The sequence below is a fragment of the Triticum dicoccoides genome, chromosome 2A (assembly GCF_002162155.2).
Source record: "Triticum dicoccoides isolate Atlit2015 ecotype Zavitan chromosome 2A, WEW_v2.0, whole genome shotgun sequence".
NCBI lineage: Eukaryota > Viridiplantae > Streptophyta > Magnoliopsida > Poales > Poaceae > Triticum > Triticum dicoccoides.
The window spans coordinates 731,227,813-731,242,150 of NC_041382.1; the positions used below are offsets into that span (position 1 = coordinate 731,227,813).

General features: G+C 45.7%; 1 pseudogene; it reads right to left on the reverse strand.

Moving 5' to 3' along the window:
* The window catches only part of LOC119358236, a 19,861-nt pseudogene extending 17,865 nt beyond the window's left edge, over positions 1-1,996 (reverse strand).
* Between the last annotated feature and the right edge of the window lie 12,342 nt (positions 1,997-14,338).

Below are 14,338 nucleotides of genomic sequence, written 5' to 3' on the forward strand. Positions count from 1 at the left end.
AACGGCAAGCTATATGGCAGAGTTATAGAGACACATTACAGCGTGCAAAGAGGAAAGACCGCCACGAGGAGACGGCCTACTTGCCACCGGCGATGTGACCAAATGTCTAGATCTGAGATGATTAGTCTGGCGGATGATGTAGTTGAGCGTCTGTCTACGGCCCTGAATGCCTTGTCGTTCCTGGCTTCCCAGTGGAATGTGGCCATAAACTTTTCCAAAAACTGACTAAAGTTGCAACCCTAAGCCATGGAAACGTTGGCATCACTACCCGACGAGCACGGAAGCTCCGTTGCAAGCTATGAATCATAGCACAGGGCTAGAGACCAAGATCGAGCATAAGATTGTTTAAAAAAATCCAGCTTGATAAGAAATTAGTAGTGTCACGAGGCCTCGCTCCCCTCCCGAGTCGCCCCCCGTATGGGCGGCCGGGAGGCCCCCAGATCCCGTCGGCCGGCCCTCCCCCACTCCTCCTCCTCCTCCCTCGCTGCCGCCCAAGGGCGCGGCCAGGCGAAGCCTGGTCGTCGCCGGCGGCGGCGGGGACTCGAGCCCTCTCGCTCGCATGGGGCTGGCGCGGGCCGGCGCCCCCGGGCCGGAGCGTGGCGGCGGGCCGGTAGCCACGGCGGGTGGTGGCGGCGCCTCGGTGACTTCGCTCCCCGCGGCAGGAGGCCTCGCGATCTGGTGCGTTGCGGTCGCCAGGGACGATGGCGGCGTGGCCGGATCTATGCCCAAGCGTGGGCCTCGATCGCTGGTCTGCCGTCGGCACGGTGGCGGGTGCGACTCATCGGCAGCTGGGCAGATCCGCTGGGATTCTACCCTTGTCTGGTCCTTGACAGCGCGGGCATCTTCGGGAGGAAACCCTAGATCTCCTTGGGATCGAGCGATAACAGCGATTTTGCATAGTAGTCCCTCTTTAGGGCATCGTTTTGGAGTTTACTCTGGTTGAAGGGACCAGCGCCGTCGGTTGCGCACGTCTGGTGGAGCAACTGCCGATGAAAATCGCGCCGACTACGGTCATGGCGGACGATGACGGCATCTTAGATGCCGTTCCCTTGTCGAGGCATCGTCGTTGCAGTCTGCGTCATCAGGCTCGGGATGCTCCGGGGGAAACCCTAGATCTGGGTCTTCCGGATCGGATGATGATGGCGTTTTATCGCTTTCCCTCCTGGGGGCACCGTTTTGGAGCAAGTGATGGCTAGGGGGATGGTGGAGCGGTACTTCATCTCACACATTGATGGCGGCGGAGATCGGCGGCATGGCGCTGTGGAGGCTCGGCGTCCGATGCGCGGAGATGGACTCGCGCAGGAGGAGGTAGCTGTTTGACGTCATGGTGAAGTCAATGGCAGAGTGGCCAGACAAGGTAGAACCCTCAATATAATCTGAAGACGGACCTGTGGAAGATGGCGGCGACGACACACGAGTGTGTCTGACCGAATTGTGCTCCAGACCCAGTATGTGGCTCGGCTGGGGCTTTCCGGCTTTTGATGTTAGGCTTAGGTGAGTGGTTTGGGTAGTGGCCCAGTTAGCATCCCTTCATCATATGGATAGGAGTAGCGGCATATGTTGCCAAGATGGTGGATTCAGGTATATTGTTTGTAATACTTTGTAAGGCCCTCGAGAATAATCAATAAAGTGGTCGTATGCATCTCTCAAATGCAGAGGCCGGGGGTCATCCTTCTTTTTTAAAATAAAAAAAGAAATTAGTAGTGTAGTGGACCTCGTCCTGCTGTCGCTCCTGGTTGACTCGTATCCCCTCTTCTTCCTCCTCTTCGGCACGAAGTTGGATTCTCGCCGTAGCAGCGGCCTCCTCCAGTATGGATTCCGCCTCGGCCGCCGCCACCCACGGGGAGTCCAGGTTGAGCACGCCCCCGTCACTCCCATCAGCGTGCGACGAGGGCGAGGAGGAGGAGGACGCTTCAGTGGAGAAGCCTGGGTCGGGGATGCGGCGGGATACGATTGCCCGCGACAACGAGGAGGCACCGGCCGACGATGCTGCCATGACGGGAGCTCGGAGTTGCCGGGGAGTCGGTCGGAGTGGGTAGTATACCTCAAGAATCAAGGTCTTTTTTTTAACACCTCAAGAATCAAGATCGAACCCCGAGTCTATCAGATCGGCCCGTACGTTCACCGCGTACTGCAGTACAACTCTTTATTTTTGCATGGTTTCCATGTGATGGAAAATATTCAATATAATATCAGAATCCGAAAATATGACACGAATCAACTTGTGGTTGAATGATTAAAGAGATTGTGATATCCCCAGTCCACTAGATTGAGCACGTCTCCGTCACTCCCATCAGCGTGCGACGAGGGCGAGGAAGAGGAGGACGCTTCGGTGGAGAAGCCCGGGCTCGTTACCATGCATTGCCCACGATGATGATGAGGCACCGGCGGACGCTGCTGCCGTGGCGGGAGCTCTGAGCTGCCGTGGAGTCGGCCGGAGGTGTCGCACCTCACGATCGAATTGGCCCGTCGCACCGCATAGGCCGATTCTACGGTATTTTAATTCTGTTTCCGTGTCACGGACGACGGTCTGGAAAATACTTTTGGAGCTCAACCAACATTGCAGACAGCGTCGAAGAGAAGGACTCGTCCTTCATGGGCCTGTTTGGATACTTTTTAGGCTTCCTTGCACATGGGCCTATTCTCGACGATCTTCGGGCACGGACGCGACAACGCTTGTGCTGAAATCACTAGTTGACAAGTACTTGTGGTAAAGATCACTTAAATTACCCGGGCTGCAATCAGGAGCGGAGCTAGATTTATTCAAGGGTATGCAATGCATACCCAATAATTTTGGCAAAAGGGAATCAGTATATATGTCCATACATACATATATATGCATGATAGCAGTCTTTTCACGTGTAGAACTCAGGAAAAAACGAAATGCATAGCCATCCCGTACCCTCCCGCTTCATTCTTACCCGTCTGGGCCTAAGTATTAGCTTGGGCTGCTATCGGATCAATATACCAGCCCTGCCTCTTGCACTCCTGCTATATCCCAATATCTCGCCTTGTCCTCAACAAGCATGGCGCATGCAGCACACTCCACATCAACAACGCAACATACCGTAATTATGTGAGCTTTTCATCTGGATTTCTTATTTTTGAGAACATAGAATGATCTTTAATATATTGATTGATTTTCTTTCAAAATAATTTTATTAGCTAATTCATTGTAGTCTGTTGCATTCAGTCGGATTTAAGCACCAATTTGCATTTGTTCAGTTAACACTTGAGAGAGGAGCTAAATTGACTTGGCAGTTGGCAGTGATATTGGAATCGTAGACTATAGTGTTAAACTATATTTTTCTCATTATTTTCAAAATGCCACTAGACTGTTCGAGATTGTTTCTAGAAAGACAATTTATAGTTTATCATGGTCATCGTGAACTTTCATGTCATATTATTATATGATACAAAAAAATATAGCTTCGCATATCCATGTAAAAAATCCTGGCTCCGCCGCTGGCTGCAATAAATGACGCATATGCAACGCGTCACTTGTCGTAACCTGAGAGTTTTCTTTTTTCGTAAATTATTTATTCAAAACATTTTATCTCTCAAACCGTGCGTCCAAATCTCAAACCGCTTTCACTGTTGAATTCCTCGCGTCGAGATCTTCAAAAATAGATCCCTTGTTGATAGGTGTTGACGGACTTTTTTTTCAAGAAAAACTTGACAAAAAAACTGAACCGGGAGCACGAGTTTTTTTCCTTTCCAAAAGAGGCATGCCCGTGCCTCTCACGAAATCACAACCGCGCCTCTCGCGGAAGCAAAACCGTGACTCTCGCGGAAGGAAAAAAAGAGAAATCGTGTTTTTTTCGTTTCCGTGGAGGCACGGCCGTGCCTCTCGCGAAAACACAACCGTGCCTCTTGCGGAAGCAAAACCGTGACTCTCATGAAAAAACAGAAAACACGTTTTTTCCGTTTCCAAGAGGCACGGCCGTGACTCTCGCGAAATCACAACTGTGCCTCTCGCGGAAGAAAAACCATGACTCTCGTGAAAATAAAAAATACAGAAAATGCGTTTTTTCCCATTTCCGAGAGGCATGGCCGTGACTCTCGCTAAAGTACAAACGTGCCTCTCGCGAAAGCAAAACTGTGACTCTGACGAAAAGAAAAAAACAAAAAACATGTTTTTTTTCGTTTTCGAGAGGCACGGCCGTTGCTCTCGCGAAAACACACTCGTGCCTCTTGCGGAAGCAAAACCGTGACTCTCGCGAAAAGAAAAAAAAGAAAATGCATTTTTTTCCGTTTCCGATAGACACGGCCATGACTCTCGCGAAAAAAAATCGTGCCTCTCGTCGAAGCAAAACCGTGACTCTCGCGAAAGAAAAAAAAAATGCGATTTTTCGTGCAAATTTTTTTTTTGAAATATTTTTTGATCGAAAAGCTAAGGAAATCCGATGGAAAACCAGAACGTAAAAAAAAACCCTGAAAAAACCATTTAAAAAGCCGAAAACGCGTGCGAAAAAAATCTAGAAGGAGCGTCCAGAGCATGACACGTGACGAATGACTGAAAACGCCAAGTGACGTTGATCATTGCGAGGCTCCCGAAGGACCGCTCGTTAACTAGTTGCTAAATCCTATTCGGCGCCCTCTGCCCCCGCTAAACTATGGACATCCTGCTAAACTGCAAGCTGCGCTAACCGCACTGACATCCCCATTTGGACGTGCTAGTTTCATGTTTTTAGGTCTTTACTTCCTTTTTTTCTTCTGGTTTTGTTTTTCGTTTTTTTCTTTTTCTTTTTCTTTTTCTTGGGTTCGATGAGCTTTTTCAAATTCGTGTCCTGTTTCTTCAAATTTGATGAACTTTTTTTCGAATTCGATGAACTTTTTCCATATTCGACAAACTTTTTTTCGAATTCGATGAACTTTTTTCAAATTCGACAAACTTTTTCAAATTCAATGAACTTTTTTTAAATTCAACGAACTTTTTTGAAATTTGATGAGTTATTTTGAAATTCAATTATTTTTTCCCAAATTCGATGAACATTTTTTTAAATCGATGAACTTTTTTCCTAAGAACAAGAAATACGTGATGTAGCCAGCTGGTTGTTTTTTCCCTAAGAAAATGTGTACATAACGCAGCAATTTAGTGATAGGAAAAAAACAATCAAGTGGGAGCCAACGATCGAGCGTGCGGCAGGGGCCAGAGAGCGGACGAGCGGAGGAGCCAGCTAGCGAGCATTGCTGGGCCAGGCCCAGTCAAGCCACGTAGCGGGCGCTGCATTGCCAACTGGCGCTGAAGGCGCCAAGGAGGAGGTATCCCTTGTAGCTACCATCAACGAGGGAGAGAGGAGGCAGACGCTTACGGTTTCCTTTGGGTGGGCTGGCCCAATTGCCGTTGAACTTGTTTTTTGAACCTTTCAGGTACAATGGGACTGGTTTTAGGAATTTTCATCCGTTACGGGGAGATTTTGTCATTTTTTCTTCTTTTCTGTGTTTTTCATTGGGAAATGTCTAGGGCACATCTAGATGTGCTTTAGCAAAACTGTTTTCATTACGGTTTTTGGTTTCCTTCTTACTTTTCTGTCTTTTCTTCCATTTTTTCCTTATTCAAATTTATGAACCCTTTTCTTTTATTGAAAACACACTTTGCATTTCTTTATACATGTTGAATAATTTTTTGATACATGTTGAACATTTTTCAAATACATGTTGAACATTAATTTGAATATTTGCAAAATGTATATAAAATATTTTCTATATACACAGTGAACATTTTAAAACACGCGTTAAATATTTTTTTAACAATTCCATGAATTTATTTTTAAAAGCGTAAACCTTTTATGATATGAAATATCATGGTATTTTTTGGGACATCACGACAAGACAAGCAAACAAGAAAAAGGACAGACGGAAATTATTTTTGTGTTTTTGTGAAAACGTTTTAGAAGTGGGGGGATGAAAACGAGAGGCAAATGACAAATAATGTAAATGTAAGGAGATGAAAGTTTTATGCGATGGTATTTGATAGATGTTGCCCGGCAACGGCGCTAGAAATTCTTTCTGCTACTTGTGAGCTGCGTTGGAATTTCCTTGAAGGGGAGAGGATGATGCAGTACAGCAGAGATAAGTATTTCTCTCAGTTAAGAATTAAGGTTATCAATCTAGTACGAGAACCATACAACACCCCATGAACAGCACCTACACATAAAATAACAAATACTTGCACCCAACGCAAATAAGGGGTTGTCAATCCTTCGACTATTAATTGCAAAGATTAAATCTCATAGTGATAGATAGATGAACAAAAACACGAAAAAAGAATAAAGATAAATAAATTGCAGCAAGGTATTTTTGAATTTTTATATATGATTAAAATATACCCGGGGTTATAGTTTTATCTAGAGGCTTCTCTCTTCAAAATAGCATTCGATGGATAAACAAATTACTGTCGGGCAATTGATAGAGAAGCGAATAATGATGACGATATAGAAGGCAATGATCATGTACATATGTATCACGTCTGAGACAAGTAGATCAACTGTTGTCTACTTCTACTAGTATTACTCCGCACATCGACCGCTATCCAGCATGCATTTAGAGTATTAAGTTCTTAAATAACGGAGTAACGACTTAAGCAGGATGACATGATGTAGACGAAGTAAACTCAATCAAACCCCATCATTTTACCCTTAATGGCAATAATACAAATACGTGTCTTGTCCCCTTCTGTCACTGAATATAGATCACCTCAAGATTGAACTCATGACAAAGCACATCTCCCATTGCAACATAAATCAATCTAGTTTGCCCAACCAAATCAATAGATCTGAGAGAAATACAAAGCTATAATAATCATGCTATAGAAGAGTTCAGAAGACTCAAATAATATTCATGGATAATCTGATCATAAACTCAGAATTCATCAGATCCCAACAAACACACCGCAAGAAAAAAGATCACATCGAATAGATCTCCAAGAACATTGCATTGAAGATCAAAGAGAGAGAAAAAGCCATCTATCTAGGTCTGTGGTAAACTACTCACACATCATCGGAAGGGCAGCAAGGTTGATGTAGAGCCCCTCCGTGGTCGATTCCTCCTCCGGCAGAGTGCCGAAAAAGGCATCCTGATGGGATCTCACGAGAACAGAAACTTACGGTGGCGGAAAAAGTATTTTGGGTGGCTCTCTGATGTATGGGGAATATTTAAGAATTTATAGAGGCGGAATTAGGTCAAGAGGTGTCACGAGGGGCCCACATGACTGCCCCCCTAGGGTGCGCCTCCCGAGCTTGTCGCTCCGTCGTGGATCATCAGGTCTTCTCCCAAACCTTCTAGGGTCCTTTCTGGTCTAGAAAAAATCAATCCAAAGTTTTTTTCTCCGTTTGGACTCTATTTGATATTGATTTTCTTAAAAGCCAAAAAACAAGGAAAAACAACAACTGGCATTGGGCACTAGGTTAATAGGTTAGTTTCAAAAAAGATATATAATTGCATAATAAACATCCAAGATTGATACTATAATAGTATGGAACAATCAAAAATTATAGATACGTTGGAGATGTATCACGCGCGCATAGAAGGCATCGAGGCGCACTCTAGGACACACGAGGCGGGCTACGACCACGGCTAACAAATAGGTTTGTCGACGCATGTCGTGCTTGTCCTGGAACCATGTGTCTCAGAGGGGCGAGTCGACATCGTATCTGCGGTCGCCGAGGAGCTAGCACGGAATACTGGCGCGATGACGGACGGTCTCCTTGAGGCGGGCACGAGCACTCACCGGGACGGGGGGAATGGGCACCAGATCCGGGCTCAGATGCCACTCATTGAGGAGGTGGGCATCTGACCACGGCAACGGGGTGTTGTTCTCCCAGTATTGGCGGTAGACATCGACCTTCATGTACAGCCTATAGCGTGGCACGACCGCCAGAGGGGAGATGGAGAAAGACGTCGGCTAGGTGGAGTGGCTGGCCGCACTTCAAAATGAGGCGGACGACGACCCCGCCTCATGGTCGTGCTTGCTCTTCTTGCCAGGGTGCCACTTCCAGAAACCCATGGCCGGCGGGGAGCGAGGTGGACGGCGGCTAGAGTTTGGTGTTTCCGATGGAGTGGGCAATGGTGGGAAGTGGAAGTCCACGGCTTCGCCACAAAAAAGTGAAGGAAATATGCCCTAGAGGCAATAATAAAATTATTATTTATTTCCTTATATCATGATGAATGCTTATTATTCATGCTAGAATTGTATTAACCGGAAACATGATACCTGTGTGAATACTGAATACATAGACAAACAGACTGTCACTAGTATGCCTCTACTTGACTAGCTCGTTGATCAAAGATGGTTATGTTTCCTAGCCATAGACAAAGAGTTGTCATTTGATTAACGGGATCACATCATTAGGAGAATGATGTGATTGACTTGACCCATTCCGTTAGTTTAGCACATGATCGTTTAGTTTGTTGCTATTGCTTTTGATGACCCACAAGTATAGGGGATCTATCGTAGTCCTTTCGATAAGTAAGAGTGTCGAACCCAACGAGGAGCAGAAGGAAATGATAAGAGGTTTTCAGTAAGGTATTCTCTGCAAGTACTGAAATAAGTGGTAACAGATAGCTTTGTGATAGGATAAATTGTAACGAGCAACAAGTAACAAAAGTAAATAAAGTGCAGCAAGGTGGCCCAATCCTTTTGTAGCAAAGGACAAGCCGGAACAAACTCTTATAATAGGAAAAGCGCTCCCGAGGACACATGGGAATATCGTCAAGCTAGTTTTCATCACGTTCATATGATTCGCGTTCGATACTTTGATAATTTGATATGTGGGTGGACCAGTGCTTGGGTGATGTGCTTACTTGAACAAGCATCCCACTTATGATTAACCTCTATTGCAAGCATCCGAAACTACAACAAAAGTATTAAGGTAAAGCTAACCATAGCATGAAACATATGGATCCAAATCAGCCCCTTACGAAGCAACGCATAAACTAGGGTTTAAGCTTCTGTCACTCTAGCAACCCATCATCTACTTATTACTTCCCAATGCCTTCCTCTAGGCCCAAATAATGGTGAAGTGTTATGTAGTCGACGTTCACATAACACCACTAGAGGCTAGACAACATACATCTTATCAAAATATCAAACGAATACCAAATTCACATGACTACTCATAGCAAGACTTCTCCCTTGTCCTTAGGAACGAACGTAATTACTCACAAAGCATATTCATGTTCATAATCAGAGGGGTAATAGTATGCATATAGGATCTGAACATATGATCTTCCACCAAATAAACCAACTAGCATCAACTACAAGGAGTAATAAACACTACTAGCAACCTACTAGCACCAATCCCGGACTTTGAGACAAGAATTGGATACAAGAGATGAACTAGGGTTTGGAGATGAGATGGTGCTGGTGAAGATGTTGATGGAGATTGCCCTCTCCCGATGAGAGGAGCGTTGGTGATGACGATGGTGATGATTTCCCCCTCCCGGAGGGAAGTATCCTCGGCAGAACAGCTCTGCCGGAGCTCTAGATTGGATCCGCCTCGTGGCGGTGGAGTCTCGTCCCGAAAAGTTCCTTCCTATTTTTTTCTCATCGAAAGACCTCATATAGGAGAAGATGGACGTCGGAGAGCCACCAGGGGGCCCACGAGGTAGGGGGGCGCCCCCCCCTCGTGAGCAGGGTGTGGGCCCCCTGGCCTTCATCTTTGCCGTGGATTTCACTTTATTTCTTTTAAGACGTTCCGTGGAGTTTAAGGACTTTTGGAGTTGCGCAGAGTAGGTCTCTAATATTTGCTCCTTTTCCAGACCAGAATTCCAGCTGCCGGCATTCTCCCTCTTTATATAAACCTTGTAACATAAGAGAGAATAGCCATAAGTATTGTGACATAAAGTGAAATAACAGTCAATAATGTGATAAATATCGATATAAAAGCATGATGCAAAATGGACGTATCAACTCCCCCAAGCTTAGACCTCGCTTGTCCTCAAGCGAAAAGCCGATAACAATAAATATGTCCTCATGTTTAGAGGTAGAGGCGTCGATAAAAATAAAATATGGACATGAAGGCATCATGATTATTCTCATAACAGCAACATATATAGATTTTGTCATATGATTACTTATGTTCAAGTGATGATCTATTCACAATGCAAAAGTATAAATCATAAACCTTATTGGGCTCCGACAAACAATAATCTCAGTCATTGAAGCAATTGCAATTTATCATAACATCGGAAAGAGTCTATGTCAGAGCTAAAAAGCAAGTCCACATACTCAACTATCATTTAGTCCTCCATAATTGTAACACTCACGCGATACTTGTGGTTACAGAGTTTTAATCGGACACAGAGAAAGATAGGAGCTTACAGTTTTGCCCCATAACCTTTTACCTCAAGGGTAATGTCAATAATAATGGTTCATGCTACCCTACATCCAATTATATATATATATATATATATATATAGGGTGGGTCTATTATGATAACACCCCTTAAGACCTTATTCTGCACACCAAAACGCCTTATTCTGCACACCACCAAGATCGCGCCGCCGCCCCTCCCTCCCCGCTTTCTCCCGTGGTGGTGGCCTGGGAGCGACGCCGCCCTTCCCCTCCCGGCCTTCTTCCGCGGCGGCGGCCGGCAGCGACGCCGCCCCTCCCCTCCCGGCCTTCTTCCGCGGCGGCATCCTGGGAGCGATGCCGTCCCTCCCCTCCCCGCTTTCTCCCGCGGCGGCGGCATGGGAGCGACGCCGCCCTTCCCCTCCCGGCCTTCTTCCGCGGCAGCGGTCGGCAGCGACGCCGCCCCTCCCCTCCCGGCCTTCTTCCGCGGCGGCGGGCAGGCAGCGACGCCGCCCGTTGCCTCTCGGCCTTCTTCCGCGGCAGACACCGAGCAACACCAGCCTATCGGCCTTCTTCCATGGCAGCAGCTCGGTAGCGCCGCCATCGAACTCCTCCGGGCCTACAATTAGTTGTACTTCATCAGATGTGGATTGGTGCTGCCTCGACATCAAACCAATTCGAGCAAGGAGGAGTGTGCGCAAGGTTGCTTCATCCACGGTAGCTTCTTGGAATAAGTCTGCATCGACCTTCAGAGCAAATCCTCCTTCCCCGTTCACCTTGAGCAACGTCCAGACCGCCCATGAACTTCTGAAGGGCAAGTGGACTGCACGGGCGAACATGAAAGTTGTGCAGGCGGATGAGAAGGGAACTTCCTCCTGTAAACGCAAGGAATCACTGCATCACGAGGTAAGCAGTACACTTCCTCAACCATCTCAGTGTAGTTATCATAGACAAAGTAGTACAAGCAGTACAGCGCGCGATTATGCAGTACAAAACCTATGCAGTGCGGTTGCTTCAGTTTGTTGTGGGGGAAAATGCAGTACGCTTGTATAGGTTCATTATAGATAATGATGCAGTGCGGTTGCTTCAGTTCACCTTATGGGGTGATGCAGTCACCATGCAATGCTTCGGCAGTACCATTTTGAACACATTGCAGTTCACATGATTCAGTTCATTTAACTTGACAATGCAGCTCGGTCATTTTGTGTGCAGGAGATGATGTTCAGCAGATACAAAATGTCGCGCATAATTGACAGCACTGAGAACAACAACTTTCAGAAGAGTGGATATTCTTCTGAAAGAGATACTGGCTGGGTTACCCCTGAGATTCCTCGTGGATTCTTCACAACGACAAACAGGGTGCAGTACTCTCCACAAGAAGATTTTTCACATGACGAAGATGTAGTTGAAGATGACGATGATGTCACACTCGTTTGGGAAGGCAATCACCAACGCGATGATGAAGACGATGACGATGAAGATGAGCCGATAACAGTTCTCAACCCAGAGTATAAGCACGAGTTCACTATGTTTGGACAGCATGTCCGAACAGACAATGATGACGCAGTTGAACACGACGTTGCAGCAGATGATGATTATGTCTATGATGATGTGCCACTGCTCCAAAATTTTCAAACCAATCCACCGAGACATCATCACAACACTGGATTACCACCACGTCCACCTGCCGCACCCAAAAATAGAGCTCAGCATCCACCTGCTGCACCAAAAAACAGAGCTCCAACTAGACCTGCTGCATCAACTTCGACGCTGCGGCCACCAACGGTGCCTCGGTCAAAAGTAAATAGCAGGTACAAATCCTCCTCACTGTTACCGCCGCGAGATCCTCAACTACACACATCTACTATAACCCCGCCATGTCCAATACAACCCGGCGAGCTGCAAACACCATCAGGCGAACGACTCTACACACATGTAAGTTTATGGTCTGAAAAAAAAAATAGTTGCAGTCCATTCAGATAACATTGCAGTGCACACTGATATTTCTTGTGAGCTTTGGCTAGGAACATTGCAAATGCTTTATTAAACTCGTATGCACTCCTCGTATTCAAAAAATAGAACAGAACAAATTTTCTCATATAGCATTTCAATTAATGCAGGATAAAAACATGCCGCTGAACCTCGTACCTGCTGCTGGAATGAAATTCACCACGTATGACAAGGCATGGGACTTTTACAACAATTATGCAAGATGTGCAGGGTTTGGTATACGCAAGAGGGAAAAACACAGGACAAATGCCTACATTGTCTGCTCAAGAGAAGGGGTCCACAAGCAGGCTGTGTCAGATTATCACCGGGTACGTCAGAAGAAATCAAAAAGGATTGGCTGCAATGCAAAGATTAGAGTCAAAAAAAGGAAGGATGGCAAATTTGTGATAGAAATGGTTCAACTCAACCACAATCACAAGATGCTGGAAAGCCCCGGGATGCTTTTGCACATGCGATCGCACAAAAAAGACGATCCTTTGATAGACCAGTTAGTGAAAGACATGCAACTGGACAACCACACACATGCTCAGATGATGTCGATGCTGTCGCGTATGTCCGGTGGTCTGCAGTACATGGGACATACTAGCCGCGACTGGGTAAACAGGTAAGCACGTAACAGAGCATATCTCTTGAGCATTCTGTCTGTAATTATTCCATGTTTTTTGAGATAAGTTTGCATTATCTCTGAAAATGCAGGAAACAGAAGTTTGCCAGAGAAGAGTCTTAAGATGATGTCAAGAAACTTCTGAATTTCTTCGAGAAAATGCAAAAGATAAACCCAGAGTTCTTCTATGATTATGACGTTGATGCAGATAACCGTGTAAGAAACGTCTTTTGGGCGAAGGCAAGTTGCAGAGGATCGTATGAAGATTTTGGAGACTGCGTTACATTTGACATGACGTATAAAACTAACAAATTCCACATGCCGCTGGGAGTGTTTGTGGGGGTGAACCATCATCTACAGAGCACCATATTTGCTGTTGCACTCGGGCGAGATGAAACAATACCATCATTTGAGTGGGTTTTCAAAACCTTTCTGAGGTGTATGAACAACAAGCCGCCAATCTGCATGCTCACAGGTACAAAAAATAAAAAACACCTGCATACTTACATTTTGTTTTGTTTTGTGCACTTATATTTCTTCCATCTATCTTGCAAACACACAAACAACTTAATAAAAAAACATTGTTTGTCTCTTCTCAGACCAGTGTTCTTCGATGAAGGCAACATTAAAAACTATCCTCCCACAAACTCTGCATAAGCTGTGTCGGTGGCATATCATGAAGAAGTACAAGGACCACCTCGCCTTGCTGTATAAGGCGCACGAGAAGCTCAAGGACGAACTCAATGCAGTGCTGAACCACCCACTAATGCCGTCAGAATTTGAACGAGCATGGAAGAACCTCATTCAAAGGTACAACTTGCAAGAAGACGAAGTGATGAATTCACTGTGGGATGACAGGCACGAGTGGATCTCAGCTTACTACAAGGAAATTTTCTGTGCTCAGATGACTTCCACACAGAGAAGCGAGAGCATGAACTGCATACTGAAGAAAAATTTTGTTAGGGAGAAGCATGATCTCCATCTGTTTGCTCAGCAGGTGGACAAGTGCATTCAGACCAGGAAGGCCGTCGAGCACGCAGAGACAGTAGCAAATGAGGTAAACAAAATGTCAATCAAAAACTGCTTAAAAAAATATGACTACAAAAACAAACATTTTTTTCATTTCTCTGGATCGTAACAGCGCATTTGTGATCATGCAGTCAGAGGTAAAAACAACAACAAAGTTTGGCTTCGAAGTTCAGCTATCAAAAGTGTATACAAGAGCAGTGTTTGCAGATTTCAAAGAAACACTCTACCGTAGCACTGCATTCAGAGCAGAACGGTGCCCTGAGAACCCGACAAAGTATCTCGTACACCACTACAACAGATCGGATGCATTTGACTGGGCAAGGCATAATTTCCAAGTGGTCGCCGATGAAGAGAAAGGTGTCTACGAATGTGAGTGCAAACTCTGGACACACACAGGTGAG